At 44.1% G+C, this 26,052-nt stretch overlaps 2 protein-coding genes across 18 annotated transcripts in view; one reads left to right on the forward strand and one right to left on the reverse strand.

Moving 5' to 3' along the window:
- NRG4 (neuregulin 4) overlaps positions 1-745 on the reverse strand; it is a 132,542-nt gene extending 131,797 nt beyond the window's left edge. For 5 of the 15 annotated variants that reach the window (XM_089906952.1, XM_089906951.1, XM_089906949.1 and 2 more), the window contains exon 1: positions 581-732. The gene's annotated coding sequence lies outside the window, so the exon portion shown is untranslated. Of the gene's footprint in view, positions 1-580 lie in introns of all 15 variants that reach the window. The other 10 variants (XM_089906957.1, XM_089906955.1, XM_089906953.1 and 7 more) reach the window with 6 other exon arrangements.
- Positions 746-843: 98 nt separating this feature from the next.
- TMEM266 (transmembrane protein 266) overlaps positions 844-26,052 on the forward strand; it is a 167,898-nt gene continuing 142,689 nt past the window's right edge. Inside the window, exons 1-2 of one of the 3 annotated variants that reach the window (XM_089906944.1) lie at positions 844-957; positions 4,852-4,921. The gene's annotated coding sequence lies outside the window, so the exon portion shown is untranslated. Of the gene's footprint in view, positions 958-4,851; positions 4,922-5,935; positions 16,670-26,052 lie in introns of those variants that run through there. The other 2 variants (XM_022580133.3, XM_089906945.1) reach the window with 2 other exon arrangements.

Below are 26,052 nucleotides of genomic sequence, written 5' to 3' on the forward strand. Positions count from 1 at the left end.
ACGTATGGTACATAAACAGCTATTCAGGATATGAATGGTATTATAATTTCATGGCGGGTGGGGAGGAAGGGACTGGTGAACAAAACGTTTAAAAAGGCTTTTCTTAAGAGAACGATAATGGAAAGAAAAAAAATAGGCTGAGTAACACTGTCCTATAAGTGTCCTGAGCTAAAACCATCAAATGAAGGTCCTGACAGGTAATTTTCTCCCAGACAGAAGCCTAAGGGTCAAGGGTCTCTGATTCTGGTTCGATCTCGGCCACAAAGAGGTGTTTTCCTCTCCGTGCCTCAAACCTCAGAGGGCAGTGAATGCCCGCCGTTTGCTCCCTCACGGGGTGCCGTGTGTGGATGTGCCCAACAACTAGCAAAGAGCTTTGGAAACCGCAAAGCGCTGCACCAAAGCCAGAGGAGGTTTCTATTCTCGGCTGCACGAAATTCCCCGGGTGGGGCCCCCTCGGCCTCCGCACTTGTTGCTTCCCGGCCCCGCCGGCCTCCACCTCAGACCTTCTCTCCGCGACCCCCTCCTCTCTCCACAAGCGCACGCATAGCACCCCCCTCCCCCGGCCCCGCGACCCCCTCACCCACGCCACGAAACCGGCGCGCTCCGTTCAGGCCCTGGCGCCGGCCGAGTCCCCAGCCCCCATCCCCCTGCCCAGTTCCCGCCGACTGCCCGGCCCGCAGAGGCCGCCGTTTCCTAGACAGCCGCGCGGCCGCTCCGCTGCCTCCGGGGCGCGCGCGCCGACGGCGGGAGGCGAGGGCGCAGGCGCGGGCCCGGGCGAGCCGCCGGCGCGTGGCCGCGCGCGCCCCCGATCGCGGTGGGCGGAGGAGCGGAGTGAGCGGAGGCAGCGGCGGGCCGCGAGGGGGCGAGGGGGCGGGGGGGCGGAGAGGGGAGCCCCGGGAGCGCGAGCCGCGGCCGGCGCCGCTGCAGAGCCGAGCGAATCCACAGCCCGGGCAGCAGGTATGTGTCCCCGCAGCCGGCCGTGGCCGGGGCTTCCCCTGCCACTCTTCCCGGGTCCGGGGGTGGGGGCCGGTCAGGGTTTGCAGGGTACGTGTCCGGGAGGGCTGGGATCTTACCACTGACCTTCATCCCCTCTGGTCGCTGTAGCAAGGCGAGGGTGCCTGGGGCAGCCTAGGGCTTCAGCTCCAGCCTGGGGATCTGCTTCTTGTCACATGCTTCTTATTTATTTTTGCAAACTGCCCTGGTTCGGGTCCAGCTGCAGATGCCTTACCTCCCATTCTTTGCCTCTGTGTGCCATCTTGCATTTATTAATAAAACATGCAAGCTGGGGGTTGGGGATTGCTGCTGGGGGGAATCCCATTGCAGTATAACAAGCGGGTGCCTATTTTAGGTTTTCAGGCGTGGTATTGAGGTGGAAATCCCACACCCTGGGGATTTGTAGCTTTGTTGGTCGTGACCACTTCCTAGTGGGCTTCCCCCATTTGTCTGGAGGCGCCACAGCGGCAGGATGGACTGATAGGAAAGGATGGTGGGTTTTCACCGTCAGGCCAAAACCCCGTTCTAGGGACAGGTGCAAGCTACGGCGGACAGTTCCCTGCTTGCTAACTTGCCAGGGTGGCTTAAAACCAGTAAATTGTTTCCCTTGATTGCCGAGAGGAGGCCTTGAACAGAATCCCTGAGACTTGCATACTCAAACTCATTAAGGTTTTGCATCTGAAGATGACTAAAGCTTGCCACCTGTTGGAAGTTAGACCCCATGAAATCCCCCGTAATCTAGCCCACCAATCCCTGTTTCAGTCACTAATACTGAGATAGCAATAGGCCCATACTGATTCCTTCCATATTCCTTAATACTGCTTGGCTTTTGTCTCTTTTAAAATAAAACCTACCTATGATTTGATGCCCCGTAGGTTATAGGTTGAAATTACATGATTTGTTTATATTCCATACACATATAACATCATATCCTAAAGAGTAAATTTCTCTTCAGTGTATATGTTGCCTATTTCCCCAGCTTTTCACCTTGCTTCAAGAAACAGTTCAAAAAGTGGGAGGTATGTAACTGATTACCTTTCTTCCCCCACCCCCCGAAATACTGTGGTGAAAAAAATAGTAAAAGCTAGAAATATAGAATGAAAATGGTTACCACAAGATGTTGGGGTATGACAGCAGGACTGTAATTTCTTCTAAAATATATAGTAGAGTGCCACATCTAATAATGAGAACACATTTCTTAAATGCTCATATGTGCCAGGTACTGAGCTACAAGCTATTGGTACATATCTCATTTCATCTTCATAACAAACCTGTTATCTCCATGTTGAAGATAAAGAGACTAAGAAAGGTTAGCTGACTTGCCCAAGGTCACACAGCCAGGGACAGGATAAGGATGCAAACTCTAGTGCATCTGATTGCTGGGGGGTGGGGGGGGATGAGAGTAGCCTTTAACCCTGGTGCTGCTGTTCCATCTACATTTTCATTAAGATCAAAGCTTATGCATGAGCATACAAGCTTGGATCTGATTTTCCATTTCATAGATTTCACATCAACCTTTGTGGCTCTCCAGTACGAGAAACTGTTGTTTCAGAATGGGTTTGTGTGGAATTTTTTAAGGTGGCACTGAGCCTATAAACATGGGGTTCAAGATGTTTCCATTCAGCTCTCCCAAACAAGCAATTAAGTTCAAAAAGTTGTTTCCCTTCAGATTTAAATCTGTAAAATGTATATGCATCAGGTAGAATGAATTACGTTTTTCATTATCACATCCTACTCCAATCTTCTTGCTGCCCTGCACACTATCTTCTGGTCTCGCTGCCAGTCATTAGAACAACATTGTCTGTCATGCTTGTGTGTGAGTGCCTTAACCAGGTGAAGGAATCCATACAAGTCGTGAACCATAATCCAGTCTCTGTGATTGTAGCAGCTCTTCATTTGAAAGTTTTGGAATTTGTACAGTCAACAATGGATATAAATTTAATCTTTTTTGTAAATGCATTATTATAATGCAGGTATTGGATTGTGCTACACATTCCTAACAGTTCTCACAGACTTAGAAATCACTGTAGTTGCATCAGTGGGAAATTCACTCAGGGGGGCTACAAAGTTTTATGCTCAGATCATATATTTGAGATGGTGGTGAGAAAAGTACAGCTAAGTAGAAGGGGTTATTTGAAAATTATATCCCATGGAAATTACAGCTTTAATGATAAATTGATGAATAATATTAGGTCAGAAATAAAAGACTCTTGTAAATTCTGTAAGGTCTGTTTTCTTTCTTGACTGGTTTTAGGACACCATGATGTTACTTTTTTCATTATACTCTATTCTGTTGATAGTAAAGCAATTTGTTATAGCCATTTTGCCTCATGGAAATCACTCGGTTTTGGAAGAGCTCAGCCCCAGTGCTTATGGAAATGCTGAGATGGAGTCTTTCTGCCCTGGGGATTTCCAGTCTATGATCAGATAAACTCAAGATGAGTCCTTATGTTACTGGAAAAAAAGCAGAAAGCAAAGAGAGGTACTGCTTGATTCTGGGGAGCAAATTGGTTTTCCTATGGGGAGCACCATTATCTTCTTCAGTCAGAAATCTCATAATTAAAAAGCATCTAAGAAGTCTACTTTCTTCTGTGTTCAAGCAGGATTTTATTTACTGCAGAGCTGAGCACCCTTTTTTGGTGCAATGGTCAATTTGAGGAATGTTAAAATGTTTCTGACTACATATTTGTTTTCTTGAAACATATGTTTACACTGGGAAAAGCCATATGAACAACTATGGATGCTTAAGCATTATTTTTTTTTATTCCCCTCATCAAGGGTTTTTTTTTCTTATTTTTGGAAGTGGGGAAGCAACTAAAATTTTTCCAAGCTATATAACTAGCATGCATTGCAGTGACTGATTGTAATGCACATTTTAATGCATTGTTGAGTAAGACACTGGGAACTGGCATATTTGTCTTTCCTTGACTGACCTTGTAGGCTACTTAGTTGTGAAATGTCTTGTTTTCTTACAGTATTTCTTAACTCAGTAGTCTCTAAAATGAGATTTTTTTTTTCAGTGTCAACAATCTTGAATCACAGTAGTTCACAGCTTACTCTGAAATACTTGATTTTCACCAGTCTTCTTTTTCTCTCCTTGATGGAAGCTATAGCAAGGGTTTTAATTTTATTTAGAAAGCAGTTCACAACCTGCAAGTTAAGCCATCCCCTTTCCAGACTGAACCAGTCAGAGTTCACAAATGCTGGCCAGGCACACCCACCGTAGGACCTTCTCCTATAGAGAACCCTAGACCTCCTGCTGGACTTACATGTGCTCATTTTCCCCATATGGAAGATGTAAGAGGTCCTAAAGTGAGCTCACACCAGTGGGCCTTGGGTGCAAGGTAGGATGGAGGCTACTTGTAGGAAAGAGTCAGGAAATCACTTCTCCTGTACCAACACTAGTCTATATTGTGATTTCTGCTTGCAAATATGTATTCATTATAAAATGTTTGATCATTACATAAATAGAGAAGGTAGAGGTCCATGGTTAGAATCTTTGATATTCTTATACTTTAGTGAGACCACCATTAATAGTTTGGTATAGATTTCTCTGGATTTTTGAATGTGGACACTAAAATGTTACTGTTTGCCAGCAATACTATACATAGATGCACACGATTTTGTAGTTCCTCTTCTTGCACTTGGTAGTAGACTTTGGACCTCTAGAAGACCCTTGAATGGCATACTTTCAGACACGGCCACAATGGGAACTAGATGAGAGGAGCCCTGTAACCAGAGGTAGAGGAAGGGAACTAATGTGTGCTGGGTAGGAACCTGGCATTAGCTGTGTCCTGGGATAGGTAGTTTCACATTCCATATCTCCTTTAACCCTTTGCAATGACCCTTTGTGGTCAGCTGTTTCTAGATTAGGAGAGAAGAGCCCAAGGTCCATGACATAAGGAGCAGAGCTGAGATTCAGACCCAGGTCAGTGTCGCCCCAAATCTGGGCCTTCTCCTTCTTTTCACTCTGATTGCAGGATGGAGAGTGCTGTGTCCCATCGTTCTCTGGCCTCCCATCCTCCTCTGCCTCTGCCCATCCACACGGGCCTCCTTACTGTTCTCCCGCCTTAGGGCCTTAGCACTAGTGCTTCCGTCTCCTGGACTGCCCTTCCCGCAGATTCTTGCATGGTTTGCGCCCTCACCTCTTTCTGGCTTTGCTCAAAGTCTCACCACTCCTTTAAAACTACACGCCCTCCCACAGGCATTCCTGTTCCTCCTCCCTGCTTTGCTTTTATTCATAGCCCTTCTAAATATACTATATAAATCTCCCACAGAGAATGAACACTCCAGAGCACAGGGATTTTGTCTATTTTGTTCACTCCCCTAATCCTGGTGCTGTGGAAAAGAACTGACAGGTCACAGTGGCATCCTTGAGTATTTCCAGCCTCCCACACTTTTTGGTTTTTGTAGCCCTTACAGTTCTGGTAGTGAAGCAGTGAAACCTCTCAAATGCAAAGGCTTTATATGTGTTTGGGGGCGGGGGGAACAGCAAGGAAAGTAGAGAAGAATTGGGAGAGATGTTGTCTTACTCTTGAGTCGAGGTTAGGAAGAGAGGAACCTCCCAGGTAGAGTCAGCCCCGTAAAGATGGAAAGAAAGTCTCCTGAGGGCTGGGCTGTATAACAAGGCAGCAAAAGCTACATGCGGAGATGGCCTGGGTTGGGGAGGAGACCTGTGTGGGTTCCCCTCTATTTGGAGTGCAAAATATTTTGAAGACTTCCAAGAATGGTGCTCCAGATTCCACCAACTTTCCCATGGCCTGAGTCACTAGAAAGGAAAAGGAATCTGTGGACGTTCACACAGGCAGGTTAATCACTGCACTACCAAGCATCAGCATCTTGCTTTTTTTTTTTAAATACCTGTTGGTGTCTTCCCCCCTCCCCTCCCCCTCCCCCTCCCCTCAACCTCCTCCTCCCCCTCCCCCTCCCCCTCCTCCTCCTCTTCCCCCTCCTCCTCCTCCTCTTCCGTGTCTTTAATTGCTGCCTTAGGCAGTCGGAATTATCTGCCAGGACAGAATTCCCCTCCAAGAAAATGCAGCCTCCCTAAAACTGCTTTTGATTTGTAATGGAAACTACTCGGTAGCTAGGACAGGGGCTGATAACTCAGTTCCCACAGCTCATTAAAGCAAAGAATTTTAATAAGTATTTCTGCCTTTTGCAGCCCAGGTATTTGGAAGTCCAGACTGCAGTCAGGCAGCTCTTCTCTGGATTTCATTCTCAAGCCATAAGGCATGCAATGCTTTCTGCTACTCTTGGTTCGAAACAAGTCCGAAGCAAGTTATTTCATCCGTGATTCTCTCAGCCTCCCACCCCAGTTTCAGAACTGCCATCATGTCCAGCCAATGCCGTATATAGTATGGTCAAGTACCTTTCTCCCATAACGATTTCCCTTCAAACAGTTAAATCTTTGGTTTTACCTGAGTTTAACGCAGTGTTTTTAAAAAAAATTTCTGTGACACTTGCTAATTCTCGTTTAACCATGGCTACTAAAATTTGTTTTGCCCTTCAAAACAAAAGAACAAGGTGAATTATATTTGTAATCCCTCAAATAAAGAAAATGTTCCATTGTTTGGGGGGGAGCATAGTCTCAAAAGAAAAGCCTGGAAAATTCTCTCCCATCTCTCCCTGTCCTTCCATTGTCAGTTTCTACCCAGGACTGTATCACTCCCCACTTCATGTCCTGCCAGGAACCCCAGTCCCCACCCTTCTACGAAACAGAACTCTTAAAGGTCACGCCTGATTGCCTAATCACAAATCCAGTGGCCCTTTCTCAGATTTCGTTCCTGATGGCTCAGCAACATCTGACCCCATGGACTCCACTCCTTGAAATGCTGGCAGCTTCTTCCTAATGTGTCTGGTCTTTCCTCAGCTCTTATCCTTCCTGTTCTATCAAGAGGCAGTCTGGAGAAGCAGTTAAGAGTGTGGGCTCTGCCCAAAGGGTGAATCCTGGCCCTAGCCCTTGCTAACTGTGTGACTTCGCAGGAGTGATTTACAACCCTGTGCCTCAGTTTCCTCCTCAGTAAAATGGGAAGAAGAAGAGTGGCTATGTCATAAGGCTGTCAGGAAGAGGATGAAATGAGTGTGCCTAGAAAACAGTAAGCACTCAGTCAGTGTCACCTTTTATCATTATAACTTCCTGTTTGGATGCCTTTGGAGACTCTCTTGTAGCTGCAAGATAAAACCGTAACTTTAGCACCTGGTTAGTTTGCTTCCTGCCCCTGACCCTTTCCAGTGTGTGCCCACTTCCGAGCCTTTGCTCTGCCCCTCCTTCCCTGGCCAGAGGAGGGAAAGAGAGCTGAGGGCTGTGCCTGCCTGGAGGCTCTGAGCACAGACCGCCTTGTAATGAAAGACATCCTCCCTTGGGCACCAAGCCTATCCCTCTCAGGCAGATTATAAATTACTTAAGGACACCAGCTGTGATTTATACTTAAAAAAAAATATACGCCTCAACATTTAGCACTATACTTTACACATAGTAGGAATTTAACTCATATCTTTGGACTGCCAAAACATTATAGGTTTTCTTAGTCCTTCCAAAATCCTTTTTCCTCCTACACTGAAACTTCTATTGATCAGTCCTAAAGCCCATTTAAGCTTTATATGGGAAAATTGAGTCAACACCACAGGGCGAGTTAACCACTTCAACGTTTTTGGAATGAGGAGGGATATACAGAAATCATTAAAACAATGGGATCACAGGGAGTAATTTAATGCTTTTTAAAAGGAGTTTGAAATCCTACCAACCCATGAAGCTGTTAGGATTTTATAGTGTGTGGAGCTTTTTTCTGTCCTCACACCATCACTCCCAAGTAAAGTGAGTTCTGAGGGTATAAGTGGAAAATCTTCAGACCTTGTCACAGGCCTGCTCCTGAGCCAGTGCTCTAGTCCTGTTTTCTTTCCCCTTACTACCCAGGTGAAGAGGACATTGAGGTTGAATGAAGATCAAAGGAAGGGCTGCCTACTTAAAAAAAAAAAAAATTAATCCCATTCCTGACGTTCTTCGTTCTTCGCTGGCATGGCAAATATTCCATCAGTTTCTGCTGTGTATCTGAGGTCGTGTACAGTCACAGAGCTGGGCTACCAATAAAACCAATAGAATTTGTGCTCCCCTGGAAGCCTTAAGGACCATGTTCTTTGCATCTTGAGATTCTATAGCAGGGTTTTTAAGGACCAGCACTTTTGGGACCGGATAATTCCTTGTTGGGGGGAGCTGTCCTGTGCACTGTAGGGTGTTCAGCAGCATCCCTGGCCTCTACCTATTAGATGCCGGTTGCACTACCACCCTCCCCCAGTTGTGATAACCAAAAACGTCTCTACACATTGCCAAATGCCCCCCTGGGAACACTTGGCATCTCCCATTTGAGAACCGTTGCTCTATAGAATCAATCAAGAAAACTCAGCATCTTACCATTTTGTAGAATACCAGAGTTTAGACAGTTGGGGGCAATTGAAGATAAAGATTTTAATAGCTATGAAAGGTAAATTTGGGTTTGAAATTACTAACGCAGAGAAAGTTTAGTGTTAATAAGCAGTTATAGATTCCATCATAAATAAGAAGAAGTAAACAAATGAAGCAGTTACAGAAATTGAGACCATTCAGGTCTGAACACAGCAGCACACTCTAGGACTGTTTCAATCATCCCTGGAGTATTTTTGTCGGAATTGTATTTAAGTGCCCCACATACTTTTAGGCCTTTGACAGTAAGTATATTAAACCAAAAATCATTAATACCTCTAGTGAAATCTTGGTTGATTACCAATGGAGAAAATTATATTTGACCTAAGGTAGGCTGGCTCTCTTCACCAGAGTCTGCTTCTGATCACAAACCTGCTTGAAAACAGCACTTTCAGGCACTTCAGGGGCGAAGTAGGAATGACAAGGCACTTTGGGCTTTGGTGAAGGGCAACAATTGATCAGCGATCTCCATGGCTATTAGAAAATTTAACTGTATACTTGTGATTTGACACCCACCCCCAACTGACAGTCACCATTGTGTTCTTTCTAAATGCAGTAGCTAATTTGCATGCCACACCCCAAAACTGAAAGTAATAGTTAAATATACAGCTTTCTGAAAAATGTTAAGGCTCCAACCTTAGGAGAGACCTGCTTTGGTCAGAGATCACATTTGGTGTATTAATTGCCTTTGAAAAGGAAAAACATACACAAGAAGACCCCAAGATGCTCACTACCCGAGAGTAGAGAAATAAGCCTTGTGCAGTTTCTTGAATCAAGAAGGTCAGGTGGAATTACTGATTCCACAGGTAATTGTGATCATCTTCAATGTTCCAGACTTGTGCTAATAGGTGGAAGGAACTCCAGTGTCGTGTCAGTGCTGTGGACTGGATGGGGACCCCCAAAATGCATATGTTGAAACCCTAACCCCCAGTGTTATTGTATGTGGAGATAGGATCTTTAGGAGGTAGCTGTCTGCAAGCCAGGAAGAGAGCTCTCACCAGAACTAGACCATACTGGCACCCTGATCTTGGACTTTTCAGTCTCCAGAACTCTGAGGAAATAAGCTTCTGTTGTTTAAGCCATGCAGTCTATGGTATTTTGTTATGGCAGCCCGAGCTGACTAATACATCCAGCATCCTCATTGTACAGATGAGGAAACTGGACCCAGAGAGGTAAACGACTTTCCCACGGTCAAGCTACTAGTTAATGGTAGAACTGGAACACAAAACCTAGGTTTCCTGACTCCTAGTCCAATGTCTATTCCCCTTTCCCCACTGCCTTGGGTCATATAGCACTTTTATTCATTATCTCTAGAACCCGTGGCTCATCACAGTCTTTATACTTGCCCTGTTTATCTCAGCATTGTTGTGAGGATCAGTGAGATGGTACAAAAAAAGGCAGTTTAAGTTTCTGAACTACAAAATATTTTACTAATATAAATATCATACTCAACTCAGATTGTGCCTGGATAGCAGGAATCTATTTGGCTCTGAAAATTGTAAGTTGACCTCTAGTCAAGTCGGAACTTCTGTGAGGTAGTATTAGGCTAGGAGGTCTCAGGTAGGGGGGCTGGCCCTTAGCTTTAGGGAATGAATCAGAGGACGGAGAAGGCAGAAGGAGGTAGGGCACCTGGTTCAGTGGTGTACCATCTCAAAGAACAGCTGAGAGCAAGACAACTGCTCTTTTTTGTTGAATTGTAAAAGTTGTGGGTGATGTGAGTTTGCCTAGTAAGAGAAATGTCCCTCTTATAAGGACAGAATATCAGAGCTGAAAGAGAGCTTGTGGTACCATTTGGAGTTCCTGGTGGTAAACAACAGAACAGTTTATGAACTACAAAATATTTTATAAATGTAAATACAACCATTCTCAACTTTTATTTATTGAAAATATATCATGAAGGAATATGCTTATCTGAAAGTAACAGAAGGTCTGAAAAACAGTGGCTTGAATAGGTAAATAACTTATTTTTATTGTGTAAGAAGTCTAAAGGTGGTGGTCCAGGCTTGCCTTGCTGCTCAGAGATATCATCAGAGGCTAGGGTTCTATTTAGCATTTTGTTCCTCGTGGTCATGAGCAGCTGCTTCACCTCCAAGCATTTCATCTGTATTCCAGGCAGGAGGAAGGAGAGGGACAAATGTGAAGTGCAAAAGCTTTCTCCTCTCCAGGTTTTGCCTTCATTTGGGGGAAGGGACTTATTCCTTTATTTTAATAATCAGAACTGTATCACATGACCACTTCTTAATGCAAAGGCATCTGGGGATTCAAGTATTTTGCTTTCTAGCTTCTAGGGTAGAGGGAAACAAGGGAGAAAGAGTTTGAATGGGGCTTGTGAGTCAAGTTAAAATAACTATCACAGAAGAACATGGCATTTCTGCAGAATCATAGGGGGCTAGAGAGCCAGCCTCAGCAAATAAGCAAGGTGGCCAGGCACAGCTCAAGGACACTGGGCACTCCTGTACTCTTCTAGGCTGGTCACTTCCAGTCAGCATTCATGCCATACCCCTGGACTTCTCATTCCACCACAGCTAGACTTTTGCATTCTTAAGGATTCAAAGTCCTCAGCTGAGCCTGGGTCACATTTCCATGCTGTAGTATATGGGAGGGGTAGGGAATGAGACTATATGGCCTCCTCTTGGGCTTCCATGATGGACCAGGAGGGAGTCTGCCTGCATCCCATCTTGGAATTCCTCCAAAACGAGAGGATACTCCAATGCTTTGTAGCCACAAATATTCACCATCCCCCTATTTTATAGATGGGGACCCTGGAGCCCAGAAGGAGGAAAGGGCTCAGGCTGTACCACTGAGTGGGTGAAGGGCAGAGGCGGGGTTTTGTCTTATCCTCGTGCACCTGATCTGGTTGGTTCCAGGGAGGCAGCTCCCCTCAGAGTCTTCCCCTCAGAGTCCTTGACATTCCCTAAGGTGAGGGGATTTGTCCTTGGAGGCAGCCCCTCCTTTTCCCAGCAGTCCGTGGGCAGTTCCCTTTCTCTCCCTAGGACCTTCCCAGCGGCTCCTTCCTCTTTGTGTAATGTCTTCCTTTCCAAAAGTAAGAACTACCCTCCCACCTTGCAAACAACACTTAGGACTCTTCTAAGAGAATACTGACTGGGACTTTTTTAATGAAGATACTAGGTGGTACGTATCCCCACCTTCTAAAGAGGAACAGCTAGGCACAACCGCTCAAGATTTATGTAAAGGTGGTTGAACTTTTCTGGCTGCCATCACCCACCTATATAGCCTGTGTGAAGAAAAGACTAGACATTCAAGGAGAGTTGATTCCCTGGGCAGAGTGTGAGGGACAGTGCGATGGTGGGGGGTGGGAGAGCGGGGAGAGCCTTGATTCCTCCCAGCCAAGGGAGAGGGCTCCCAGAGCACCATCAGTTTGGTGCCCCTGACTCAGATCCTTTGGAGATTCCCATAAGGCCTTTTCAGAAGCCATAGCTGCATCCCACGGCACATTCGGCATTTGGACACCAGCCCAGAGAATGCTGTCAGCCGAGGGAGATCTAGAAACAGTCAAGTGCAGAGACTTTAGTCCCTTGACTTCAACCCTTGACAACTCCCCCACCCCAGGCCCACCAGTGATCCTGGGAAGCCAGAGCCATGGAAGAAGGGGAGGAGGAGAGAAAGCAGATTTCACCCCCTTCCCCATCACAAGACCGCAAGCTGTGAGCCATGATCACAGTCTGAGCCACGATCAGGGGAAGAGCTTTGAGCTGGATGTGAGATTGAAAACTTGATTTAGACCAGATGAGTTTTTTTTTTTTGAAACACCTGAAAATTAGTCTTAATGGCTGAAATGAGGTGGTTCTCCAAAGTGTAACCAGAAAGCTATAGAGTCTGTTTGAAGGCAAAGGTTGGAGAGAAATAAAGCTGTTTCTAGTCGTAACCACATTCAGGCTGTTGTTACTCTCCTTTTCCAAAGATAACATTCCAACTTTTGAGAAGAAGCACGGGACTAAGGTACGAGGATTTCTGGAGTCCAGCCCCAGCTATTCCACACGCTAGGAGGGCAGCTCTAGAACAGTCACTTTACTCTCCTGGGTCTTGGCATCCTCTTCCCAAATGATGGGATTGTGCTTTGTGGTTTATGTGTCCCAGAATAATTTCTCTACTCCTCTGAACCGTGCAGTGACTTAAAACAGCAGGACAAAATAATTCGCACAGTGAGTTTGCTTTTCAAATTGTACTTCGGTTCTATTTGTTGGAAGACTCAAGCATAGATGAATGGCATTTGGCAGGAGAAAACCTTAGTACACCCGAAACCCTTAATTATACACGATAGGCAGCTCTGTAGCTTGGTCTGTGTCAAAAGATGCCACATTATCAAATGACACATGGTAGAGATATTCAGAGTTTTTGCAACAGCTTGTTCATCTGTAGCATGATTGGCCTGTGTCAGGTAGCATCCACGTTTTCACCTGAGTCTGCGTTTGAAAACCTGAGGGCTCCTGTATTTAGATTAAAGGCCTCTTGTCTGGTTCCTGTGGAGATGGGTCCGTTGAAATTGATGACACTCAATAGGAAGTTTGGGGCCCATAGCTAGTGACACGTATTTATTTCCAGAGTTTGTATGTAGTTAAATATTATCACCACACTAGGTATACGTTTTATACACAGCTCTTTATGTATTTTATTACATATGTAATATATAAAAATCACACATAAGTAATACATAAATTAGAAATACTTTTCCTGCAATAAGAAAATCATATGTAATCATATGTAACCCTAAAGATAATTATTATTCCCCTTTTGTTCCTATCCTTTCAGACTTGTTATACATGTATACATATATTAATTATCTTTTTCTTTTCATTATTATTTTGGTAAAATACACATAACATAGAATTTACCAGTTTGACTAATTTTTTTTTTTTTTTTTTTGCGGTACGTGAGCCTCTCACTGTTGTGGCCTCTCCCGTTGCGGAGCACAGGCTCCGGAGGCGCAGGCTCAGCGGCCATGGCTCACAGGCCTAGGCGCTCCGCGGCATGTGGGATCTTCCCGGACCGGGGCACGAACCCGTGTCCCCTGCATCGGCAGGCAGACTCTCAACCACTGAGCCACCAGGGAAGCCCCAGTTTGACTATTGTTAAATGTACAGTTTAGTGACATTAAGTACATTCACATTGTCGTGCAGCCATCACCACCATCCACGTCCAGAACTCTTTTCGTCTTGTGAAACCGAAACTCTGTACCTGTTAAACACAAAAACTCCTTTGCAGCTCCACACCCCCCTACACACACTCTGTGTTATTGATGTCACAAATTTTCTCTTTATATCTTACATTTTTAGGTAGTATACGTTCAGTTTAATAACCTGCTGAAGACAGCAAGGAGGCCTGTGTAACCAAAGTGCTGTGATGAAGGGGGTAGGAAATGAAAACTGGAAAGGGAGCTTGCAGGGCCTTGTGGACCATGGTGAGCACTTGGACTTCATTTAAAATTAACTGGGACGTCTTTGGATAGTGGAGGGCAGAGGAGTAACATGACTTAGTCTCAGAAGGTTCACTGGGCTGCTCCTTGGAGCTTGACTGGTACGGGTTGGGAGAGGAAACAGGAGAGCAGTGGGGAGGCTCTTTCAGGTGAGAGTTGATGGTGGCGTGGATCAGGTTGCTCTCAGTGGAAGCAGAGGCAAGTGGTTGGATTCTGGATATATGTTGAAGGTAGAGCCGGTAGGATTTGCTGATGGATTGGATGTGGGGTGGGAGAGAAAGAGGAGTCAAGGTTGACTTAAAGGTTCTGGGCTTGAGCAACTGAATGAAATTGCCATTTCCCGAAGTGGAGACGGAGGAGGAGGAGATTTTAGGTGGGGGGAAATGAAGAGTTCTGTTTCAATCACGTTAACTTTTACAGTCTATTAGATGTCTCACTAAAGAAGTTCAAGTAGGCAGGCAGATATGCAAGTCTGGAGTTCAGGGGAAAGAATGGGGCCAGAAATAGAAATTTTGGAGAAAGCCTGTGTGCATGACATTTTAAGCCGTGAGATTGAATGAGCTCACCTAGGCCCTGGCAGAGAGGATAGATGGATAAGATATGAGGCTTGAGTACTGAGCCCTGGGGCACGTCACCATTTAGAGGTCAAGAGGAGGTGGAGGACCCAGGGAAGGAAACTGAGAAGGAACATCCAATGAGGGCAGAGAAAAAGAGAACAAAATATTTCAAGGAGAAGGAAGGAGTGGTCCGTTGTGTCCAATGAGGCTGAGAAACTGAGTGTTGTATTTAGCAACATGAAGGTCATGGCTCGTACTTGGGATGCGGCTCCCGTCACCAGGGTCTGTGTCTAACCAATGATGCGGGGGGGACTCCTGAATCAGGCAATTCTCCTTCCTTTTAGTGCTTCTGATTCTTACTGTTCTTCTGTCAGATATTCACATACATTTTGAAATTGGGGCTATATTTTGTCTACACAGATGCTTCACCAAATCCTGTCTGGGAGGAGAGGAAGACATTTTGGGTCCTCTAACTTTCCTTCCTGAAAGATCTATGCCATATTTCTTGATAGAAAATCACATTCCCTGTCTTAACAGTTACCACTTATGTAAAAGAACTTTACCTTTTAGCTGAATGTTAAACATCTCATCCTCTAGGAGATAATTATCTAATTTTCTAAATCAGTTGACTCAAAACAAGTATTCTCTCTTCTCTTGGACCTTCCAAGCAAACAGGTGTTTTTTTCCTGCCTCACAATGGAGAGCAGTCTTGTTTTGGTGTGATCTGTGCTTTAACCGACACTAGTTCCCCTTACATTCATCAACCAACAGTTATTTAACAAAATTCCGACAATAGACTGTATTATATGCATCGAGTCTAATTGGAGAAAGAAACTCTCAGGAAGAGTTTATCAAGTCCCAGGCACAAGTGATTCCCACGGTCAGGGTAGGAAGACCTCAGAGGAAAGCAGGATTGTGAGAAGCTGTGGAGAGTGAGAAAATGTCATGCCCTGGGAAGGTGAGGGGTTAGCTGGGCCTCAAAAGGTAGAAAGGATTTGAAGAGGTAGAGTAAAAGATAATCATGCCAGATATTTGATATCATAGTCAAATTTAATGCTAATTGCAATTACAGTTTATAGTGACAGATTGGCCTGAAGAGATGTCAGAGATAATTCACATTGAATCATGAGCCCATGAAACCCATTCACACTGGCCTGTGCTTGAGAGGCCTATGATATCAAGATTCTACATTTCCTTTCAGAGGGATATTGATGGTATATAGAGGTAGTGAGGTGCCTTAGAATTTAGAAATAAGATTGCCTTAATTTAGCTCTTCAGTCTCATTCATGTATGAGACACTGAAGATGTATGAATACAGATAGATAGGTCCAGTGTTCAAAAGCCTCGAATGGTGGCGCCAAATCCCCCCAACTGCGAAAGATACTCACATGAAGTCCCCAGAACCTGTAAATGTTACCTTATTTGGAAAAAGATGTGATTAAGTTAAGGATCTTGAGATGAGGTAATTCTGGATTATCAGTATGAAAGTCACGGAGAAGAAGACGTGGCAGTGTGGCCACGGAGGCAGAGATTGGAGTGATGAGACCCAAGCCAAGGAACGCCTGGAGTGACCAGAAGCTGGAAGAGGCCAGGACCAGATTCTTCCCCAGAGCCTTCAGAGGGAGCCCAGCCCCACTGACACACTGGTTTTGGACCTTTGGCCTCAAGAACTGTAAGAGAATAAATTTCTATCCTTTAAAAAGAATACCACCAGGCTTCCCTGGTGGCACAGTGGTTGAGAGTCTGCCTGCCGATGCAGGGGACATCGGTTCGTGCCCCGGTCCGGGAAGATCCCACATGCCGCGGAGTGGCTGGGCCCATGAGCCGTGGCCACTAAGCCTGCGCGTCCGGAGCCTGTGCTCCACAACAGGAGAGGCCACAACAGTGAGAGGCCTGCGTACCGCCAAAAAAAAAAAAAAAGAATACCACCAAGTTTGTTGTACTTTGTTATAGTAGCTACAGGAAACTAATGCAGGCGGTATTAGTTCTTATGGTATTAAACAAATTGTAAATGTGGGTTTGGAAGAACCCGGAACTTCAGTTAAGATTACCTGCTTTGTGATCTTAGGGAGGCAAGTGCAGACATAACTGTAATATAGCAAGTTTAAACATAATCATTTAACACCCTGTTTAGAGGACAGCTATGTGAATGGAAGTGGGGCAGTTGGCCCCAGACCATGGAGAAGAAGAGCCAGAAAACCAGAAACTTGCAGTGAATGCTGCAGACAGGTGGGCCTGAACTTTGTGGTCTGTCGTGGTACAGGGAAGGCCACTGGGCCTCTCTGTGGCCTGGATGGAGTCCCTTCCTCTTTGCTTGCTGGGTGGTGCCCTGCCTCCTTGCTTTCATTCCATACAACTTACAGTCACTGATCAGCTTCCAGGTGTGCTGACTCTGGGCCCCTGCCAGTGAACTTGAGCATTTTGGATCCTGAAAGAGAAGCTTTCTCTCTTTCTCACACACATACAGATCAATACATTTGCAGCCTTGTTTTTATTCCTTGGGAATTTGATTAGCATGATTTAGCTAATCATGCTAAGGTTGACTCAACCTTGAGATTGACAAAACTAGAAGTCGCATCCTGACACTTACTGAATTTGGCAGCTAAAGCCACACGATGAGACTTTTTGATAGACAGCCTTCGGGTCTTCCAGATACTATCTAGTGTTATTGTTGATCCCTCCATGCTAACTCAGGGACATCATGCTTCTCCCTCATTTAAGATCTGGGAAATGCATTTATTTAAGATCTGGGAAATGCATTTATTCAGCATACATTTTTTTCTTGGCACTCACATATAGGGGTGTAGCTAGGGGCTGGAGAGCTCCTTAACATGCCCTTTAGGGAGAATGACCTCAGCTCCTGTATTTGTTTCCTAGGGATGGTGTAACAAAGTACAACAAACTCAGTGGCTTAAAAGAACAGAAATTCATTCTCTCACAGATCTGGAGGCCATAAGTCTAAGATCAAGGAGTCAACAGGGCTATATTCCCTCCAGAAGCTCTAGGGGCGAATCCTTCTTTGCCAGTTCTGGTGGATTCAGGTCTTCCTTGGCTTGTGGCCTCATCGCTCCAAGCTCTGCATCTGTCTTCACTTGACCTTCTCTGTCTCCTCTTCTGTCTCTTATAAGGAAAGCTGTCATTGGATTAGGGCTTACCCTACTCCATATAACCTTATCTTAACTAATTACAAAGACTGATTTCTGAATAAGATCACATTCTGAGGTTCTGGGTGGACATGAATTTTGTGGGGACACTATTCAACTGACTATATAGCTCCTCAAGTTGGAAAAGCTGCCAGGGCTGGAATGAGTCTTAGGTTATGCTAAAATAAATGTGAGTCAACTACAGCACAGACTAAGTAGATACCAATTTGTTAAGTGCATGGGCTATAAGATAATAAGGAAGCTTGGTAATGATCAAGAGACCACCCTCTCTGGTGGCAGCAGTGATACACAATGATGTCTCCTGTTAATATCCCTAAAGGCACCTCTCCAAACGGGGAACCTGCCCATCTGGCTCTCCTGCCCTCCTCTAATTCAGATCACTCCAGCAGTACTGCTCTCTACAGGTGGAACAAGTTCCCACATCGCCTGCTGTTCTCTGTGGGTGTGGATACCTGTCTCCTGGTGCAGGATCTTCACAGCTTTGTAGCTTTCCATGGACACTGGCAATTCTTCCAAAGGCTCTTTTTCTCCTCTTGGGATAGGTTTGTCTTCTAAGGGCTGCCCCACCCATAGTCACTCTGGTTATCACCCAAGTTATTGCCATCTTGGCATTTGTGCCCCGAGCTCAAAAGGTCACATGAAGGCATGTCTCCATGGCACTCTTGGACCCCATGGGACTCTGTGGAGAAGCTATTGACCTCATCTTTAGCTAGGTTAACCTGTGATGTACTCCAGTGTTGGTTTTTTTTCTGATCCTTCCCATCTCAATAAGAAGACAATGTGTTCTATGCCAAAGTGTTACATTCTAGCCTCCCAAACTGTCTTCTTATTCCTCATACACTGGTATGAGACCCTGGAGGGCACATTATGCAAATTAAACCGACCCTATAGGCAAAAACTGCCTGTCCCACCTTGCACTGTGCCTAGGCTACAGCTGTATTGGAGCAAAACATCTGAAACCAGTGAGAAGGGACAAGAACTCAAGTTCTGTGGCTCCCAGGTTGCCACAGGACTTGAGTTCCAAATCCAGGTCACCCACTCACTGACAGTGTAGATCCAGGAAAGGTTTTTAACCTCCTTGAACCCAAGTTCTGTAAATTGTAATTTATCTGTAAATTGGGCCTAAAACTATATACTTTGAAAAATTATGAAAATTTAGTGAGATGGCGAATGTATGTGAAAACTCCCAGCATTGTGCTGGTTGCACAGTCACCAGTCCATAAACCTGCTACCGTGATTATGGGCAGAATCCATGACACAGCTGACAAAAAGTGATTGTCTGATAGCACCATGCAGATTCAGGAAAATGTCCAGTGAACCACGTGACTGTAATAACTACCAAGGGTTAGTGTCTTTTCTCTAGATCTTTCCCCATTTTCCTGCCCTTTTCTCTTACCTCAAAGGAAGAATTGTTCTTCCTTTTCAAAACTGAAAATCTCTGTATTCGTGATTCCTTTCCACCTATGGCAGAACTGTATTTACATATTTCATCCCTTTACCTCTGTTGGCTGTATTCCCTCAACAAACCCAAGTTGTGCCTTTGCTTAAAAACACTCTTCCCCCAACTTTGCGGCCCACCCAGGATACATGTAATCTCTCTTTCAACTCCTTGAACACTTCTAAAATTGACTAATTCACAAATGTCTGTTTCACGTGACCCTGTGCCGGGTGCAGCGATGGACAGTGGACAGCCGTCATGGCTGTCAGCAGAGGATGATACTGCCAGGTCTGCTGCTGCTCTGTCTTGACCAAGACGGTGGCCACATGTGAGCAGCTTCCGGTCTGGCCCTTGCCCAACTCTTTTCCCTCACACGGGGCCCGTTAGTCTCTGTTCTCAAACCTCCGCCAGCTTAATTTCAGTTTCCTGGACAGTCTCAGGTTCTCTCCCACAATAAGGAGCAACACACTTCACCTGATTAGTTCCTTCCTGTGTCTCCTTTAGATTCCAGTATTATTTGCTCAGGGAAGCCTTCCATGCCCCCTCCCCACCCTATTTAGGACAGATTCTTGGTTACGTATTCGTAGACTCATCATTCCCTGTGTTCAGACCACTTAACTCAGTTTCTAATTCTGCATTTGTGAGTGTGATTACTTGGCATTCTTCTCCACCCTACCCTAAGCTCTAGGAGAGCAGGGGCCATGACTGTTATTACTCATTCTAGGCATAGCAGCTAGTATAGTGTCTGTCTGGTGGTAGACCATCATTAAATAGTGGTGGTAGTGTCTTCCAGGAGCTAGTCGGGCAGCAAGTAGAAAATAATGTGTTCTAGTGCTTTGAGCAGAGTATTCTAACGGAGTTATATCCTGTATGTTAAGGGAGCACAGAATAGCAGCAATTAACTCACAGGGGTGTGGGTACAGGTGTGAAGTAATCAGCACATAGCTCTGAAAAGATGAGTGGGCATTCGCTATGCAAATGCAGCAGAGGGAAGGACTTAAACAAAGAAGTGCAAGAACTTCATGAGTTGAGGGAACTGAGTGAGGTTAGTATGACTGGAGTAAAGGGAACATGTGGAGAAGTAGCAAGAGATGAAGCTGAACAATTGGGACACAGATAATGGAGAGCCTTGCCTGTTTCCTTTGGAATGTGAACATGTGTGGAGAGAGCCAGAGATGGTCTTTAAGTAGGAAAATAGTATGACAGATTTGCATTTGAAAAAGACTTGTTTTGGCAACTGGAACTCTCAGACACGGCTGGTGGAATTATAAATACTAGAACCATACTGGAAAGCCGTTTCGCGGTTTCTTATAAAATTTAACGTACACCTATCCCGTGAACTGGCAATTCTACTCCTGCATACTTCTCTAAAATTGAAAATATTATGTCCAAAAATGACTTACACAAAAATGTTCATGACAGTTTTTTCATACGAGCCAAAACTAGAAACAACTCAATTTTTCATCAACAGATGAATAGAAAAATAAGTTGTGGTATATCCATACAGTTGGACACTACTCAGCAATATAAAGGAACAAACTAGTGAAAATGCAATAACCTAGATGACTCTCACAGACACTGTGTTGACTAAAGAATCCAGACACAAGATAATCCATACCACGTGACTCCATTTATATACAGTTCCAGAACAGGCAAAACTAATCTATGGTAATAGAAATCAAGATTTCAGCTGCCTCTGGGTATCAGGGGCTTGACTGAAAAGAATCACAAGGGAACTTTCTGAGACTACAGAAATGTTGTATATCTTGATTCGAGTGGTGGTTCTGTTTAAACCCATCAAACTTTACACTTATAATTTGTGTGTTTTATTGTGTGTAAATTATGCATCCATTTTTTTAAGTACTAGAGGAAAAAGACTTCTTTGGAAGCAGTTGGAGAATGCTGGAAGAGGGATTGAGAATTGAATTGGGGAGATTGTAACAATGCAGCTGAAAATTTTTAGGGCTGGGATTTAAGCTGTGGGTTTGGAAAAAGAGGGGATATATTTCTGGATTATTGAGGTGATAGGATTTTTTTTCTCTTCTCCCCTCAACCCCCTCCCCTCTAGCAACCACAGCTCTCTGTATCAGTGCCTCTGTTATTTAGTTATGTTGTTCATTTACTTTGTTTTTAAAATTCCATATGTAAGTGAAATCATACAGTATTGTCTTTGTCTGTATTATTTCACTTAGCACCTCTAGGTCCATCCATGTTGTCACAAATGGCAAGATTTCATTCTTTTTTATGGCCAAGTAATACTCCATTGTGTGTATGTATGTATGTGTGTGTGTATCTATAAATCTGTATATCACCACTTCTTTATCCATTTTTCTGTTGATGGGCACTTAGATTGCTTCCATATCTTGGCTATTGTTAATAATGCTGTAATTAACATAGGGGTGCATATATCTTTTCATTTTCTTTGGATAAATACCCAGGAGTGGAATTGCTTGATTGTATGGTAGTTCTATTTTCAGTTTTTTAAGGGGCCTCCATACTGGTTTCCAGAGTAGCCGCGCCAATTTACATTACCACCAACAGTGCACAAGGGTTCCCTTTTTCCACATCCTCACCAACACTTGTCTTCTCTTGTCTTTCCGATAATGGCCATTCTGACAGGTGTGAGGTGATATCTCATTGTGGTTTTGATTTGCATTTCCATGATGATTAGTGATGTTGAGCATCTTTTCATGTGTCTTTTGACCATCTGTGTGTCTTCTTTGGAAAAATGTCTATTCAACTCCTCTGCCCCTTTTTTTTTGTTTGTTTGCGATACACGGGCCTCTCACTGTTGTGGCCTCTCCCGTTGCGGAGCACAGGCTCCGGATGCGCGGGCTCAGCGGCCATGGCTCATGGTCCCAGCCGCTCCTCGTCATGTGGGATCTTCCCGGACCAGGGCACGAACCTGCGTCCCCTGCATCGGCTGGCGGACTCTCAACCACTGCGCCACCAGGGAAGCCCATCTCTGCCCATTTTTTAATCGGGCTTTTTGTCTTCTAGATGTTGGGTTGTGTAAGTTCTTTGTGTATTTTGGATATTAACCCCTTATCAGTTATATCATTTGCAGATATCTTCTCCCATTCAGTAGGCAGCCTTTTCATTTTGTTAATAGTTTCCTTCACTGTGCAAAAGCTTTTTAGTTTGATGTAGTCCTATTTGATTATTTTTGCTTTTGTTTCCCTTGCCTGAGGAGACATCCAAAGGAGTATTGCTAAGACTGATGTCAAAGAGCATATTGCCTATGCTTTCTTCTAGAAGTTTTATGGTTTCAGGTCTTTTTCTATGATGATCTTTTATTTATTTATTTTTTGCCACACAGTATGTGGGATCTTAGTTCCCTGACCAGGGATTGAACACTCACCCCTTGCATTGGAAGCATAGAGTCTTAACCACTGTACCGCCAGGGAAGTCCCCCAGGTCTTACATTTAATTAAGTCTTTAATTCATTTTCAGTTTGTTCTTGTATATGGTGTAAGAGAGTAGTCAGTCTGATTCTTTTGCATGTAGTTTTGCCTAGTTTTCCTTATACCATTTATTGAAGAGGCTGTCTTTTCCCCATTGAATATTCTTGCCTCTTGTCGTAGATGGATTGACCATATAAGTGTGGGTTCATTTATGGGCTCTCTATTCTGTTCCATTGATCTATGTGTCTGTTTTTATGCCAGTAACATATAGTTTTGATTACTGTGGATTTGTAGTTTGAAATCAGGGAGTGTGATACCTCCAGCTTTGTCTTCTTTCTTAAGACTGCTTTGGCTATTCAGGGTGTTTTGTGTTTCTATACAAATTTTAGAATTATTTGTTCTAGTTCTGTGAAAAAATGCCATTGGCATTTTGATAGGGATTGCATTGAATCTGTAGATTGCCTTGAGTGATATATTCATTTTAACAATATTAATTCTTCCAATCCATGAGCACAGTATGTCTTTCCATTTGTTTGTGTCATCTTTGATTTCTTTCATCAATGTCTTATAGTTTTTCTGAGTACAGGTCTTTTACCTCCTTAGTTATATTTATTCCTAGGCATTTTATTCTTTTTGATGTGATTGTAAATGGGATTGCTTTCTTGATTTCTCTTTCTGATGGTTCTTTTTTAGTGTATAAAATGAAGGTGATAGGAATGACAAAACTTAAAAAGTGATAAGAGGAAAGAGTTAAGAAAACTTTGGGTTGTACCCTTTGGTAGGTAGGTATAGTTGGTGAAAATTGGGAAGCAAGTTTTCGAGGGAGATTTTTGGTGGTGGGAGATGAGTTGAGTTCCAGAAATGTGAGCTTGCTGTGCCCCTGGGGCATCTACATATCCAACAGGTGGAGTTAAATATGGGTCTGAAGCCTGGGGATATTCCAAGGCTGGAGATAAGGATGTGGGGTCGCCAAGAGGTAGGCATCATTGAAATCATCTTGAATGGGAGCAGAGACAAGACCTAAAAACAGAACCTTGGAAACCTTGACATTTAAAGGGCAGTAGAGAACAAGGAGCCCATGAAGGAATCTGAGGGGATGTAAAAATGTGCCTCATAGAAGCCAAAGAAGGGGAAAGTGATTCAATAAATAGGCAGGGTTGATGTCAAATGCTGTAGCAGTCAGGTCAGAAAAGAACTGCTTCCACACCACTTCCTCTCTCCTAAGCCCTTCAGATCTCATCAGCTCCTTCCTCATGCTACTGGAATGCTTTTTCCTGAAGGTGGCCAGAGACCTCCAAGTCTCCAGATACCATGACCTATTCCCAGCCTCATCTTTCAACCTCCCTGCAGCATTTGACATCACTGACCATCTCCTTCTCCTTGAAATTCTCTCCCCTAGGCCTTTGTGACTCTATAGGGTCCTTATTACCCTCACGCAACCCTTTCCATGGTTCCCCTTCCTGCTCCTGAACATACTCGTTCCCTGAGGTTTTGCCGCCTTTTCTTCCCTTGACATCGAATTGAAGCATCTTCTCATGGTTAGATCTGTGCTGGGTGCTGATGATACCAGTAAGTGTAACACACGCCTGGCTTCCCAGGAGTTGACAGCATAGCCACAGAGGAAGAGGAAAATAGATCTCAACAATATTGTATGCTAGAAAGTTATTAGCAGGGTTGTCTGGGAATGTGGAAGGACAACTGAGCCTGAAAAAGTTAGGAATGAAACAGTAAATAAGAATGCATAGAGCCGTGAAGGGGAAAGTCTAGGAAGGGATGGGATCCTCAGAAATTTCTATGGCTGAAGTGTATGTAGAAAATGTGGGGGTGAAGGGTGAGAGGAGGGTTGGAAATGTAAATGTAGAGAGGTAAATTGCAAAGTATTTTGTATAATCCTAAGGAGTTTAAGTACTGTTCTATATATATAAGCAGTAGGGAGCCAGCTGGGGTCTTAAACAGAGGAAAGGTATGATCACACACACACAAAAATTTTTGGAAGGTAACTAGTTGAATGAAGGATAGAGAGACTGGGAGGAGGCTGGGGGCAGAGGGGCCAGTTAGGGGGCTGTTTCCGTAATTCAAGTGAGAAATGATGAGGATTCGAATTAAGGTAGCAGTGAGAATAGGGAAGGTGATGAAATTCCAGAGATATTTCTGATATAGACTTGAATAGATTAGGCAACTGGTTAGGAGATATGAAAGAGGGAGAGGTTGAGGATGACGGCACAGTTCTTAAATAGGGAGATTTGGGTCAATGGTGACTCCATGATCCCAAATTAAAACCACAAGAATGGAAATAGCCTTTGAATGTAGGTAAACTAATGATTAAGATTCAGACATACTCGGCAATTCCCTGGCGGTCCAGTGGTTACGACTCAGCGCTTTCACTGCCAAGGGCGTGGGTTCGACCCCTGGTCGGTGAACTAAGATCCCACAAGCTGTGCAGCACAGCCAAAAAAAAAAAAAAGATTTAGACATACTAATTTTTTTTAACATCTTTATTGGAGTATAATTACTTTACAATGGGGTATTAGTTTTTGCTTTATAACAAAGTGAATCAGCTATACATATACATATATCCCCATATCTCCTTCCTCTTGCGTCTCCCTCCCACCCTCCCTATCCCACCCCTCTAGGTGGTCACAAAGCACCTAGCTGATCTCCCTGTGCTATGCGGCTGCTTCCCACTAGCTATTTATTTTACATTTGGGAATGTATATATGCCCATGCCACTCTCTCACTTCATCCCAGCCTACCCTTCCCCATCACTGTGTCCTCAAGTCCATTCTCTACGTCTGCATCGTTATTCCTGTCCTGCCCTTAGGTTCTTCAGAAACTTTTTTTTTAGATTCCATGTATGTGTGTTAGCATACGGTATTTGTTTTTCTCTTTCTGACTTACTTCACTCTGTATGACAGACTGTAGGTCCATCCACCTCACTGCAAATAATTCAATTTCGTTTCTTTTTATGGCTGAGTAATATTCCATTGTATATATGTGCCACATCTTCTTTATCCATTCATCTGTTGATGAACACTTAGGTTGCTTCCATGTCCTGGCTATTGTAAATAGAGCTGCAATGAACATTGTGGTACATGACTCTCTGAATTATGGTTTTCTCAGGGTATATGCTCAATAGCAGGATTGCTGGGTCGTATGGTAGTTCTATTTTTAGGTTTTTAAGGAACGTCCATACTGTTCTCCATAGTGGCTCTATCAATTTACATTCCCACCAGCAGTGCAAGAGGGTTCCCTTTTCTCCACACCCTCTCTAGCATTTATTGTTTCTAGATTTTTTGATGATGGCCATTCTGACAGGTGTGAGGTGATACCTCATTGTAGTTTTGATCTGCATTTCTCTAATGATTAGTGATGTTGAGCATCCTTTCATGTGTTTGTTGGCAGTCTGTATATGTTCTTTGGAGAAATGTCTATTTAGGTCTTCTGCCCATTTTTGGATTGGCTTGTTTGTTTTTTTGATATTGAGCTGCATGAGCTGCTTGTTAATTTTGGAGATTAATCCTTGGTCAGTTGCTTCATCTGCAAGTGTTTTCTTCCATTCTGAGGGTTGTCTTTTGGTCTTGTTTATGTTTTTCTTTGCTGTGCAAA

The sequence above is a fragment of the Delphinapterus leucas genome, chromosome 2 (genome assembly GCF_059928025.1).
Source record: "Delphinapterus leucas isolate spDelLeu-1000000601 "Yukka" chromosome 2, BTC_Dleu_Yukka2, whole genome shotgun sequence".
Lineage (NCBI taxonomy): Eukaryota > Metazoa > Chordata > Mammalia > Artiodactyla > Monodontidae > Delphinapterus > Delphinapterus leucas.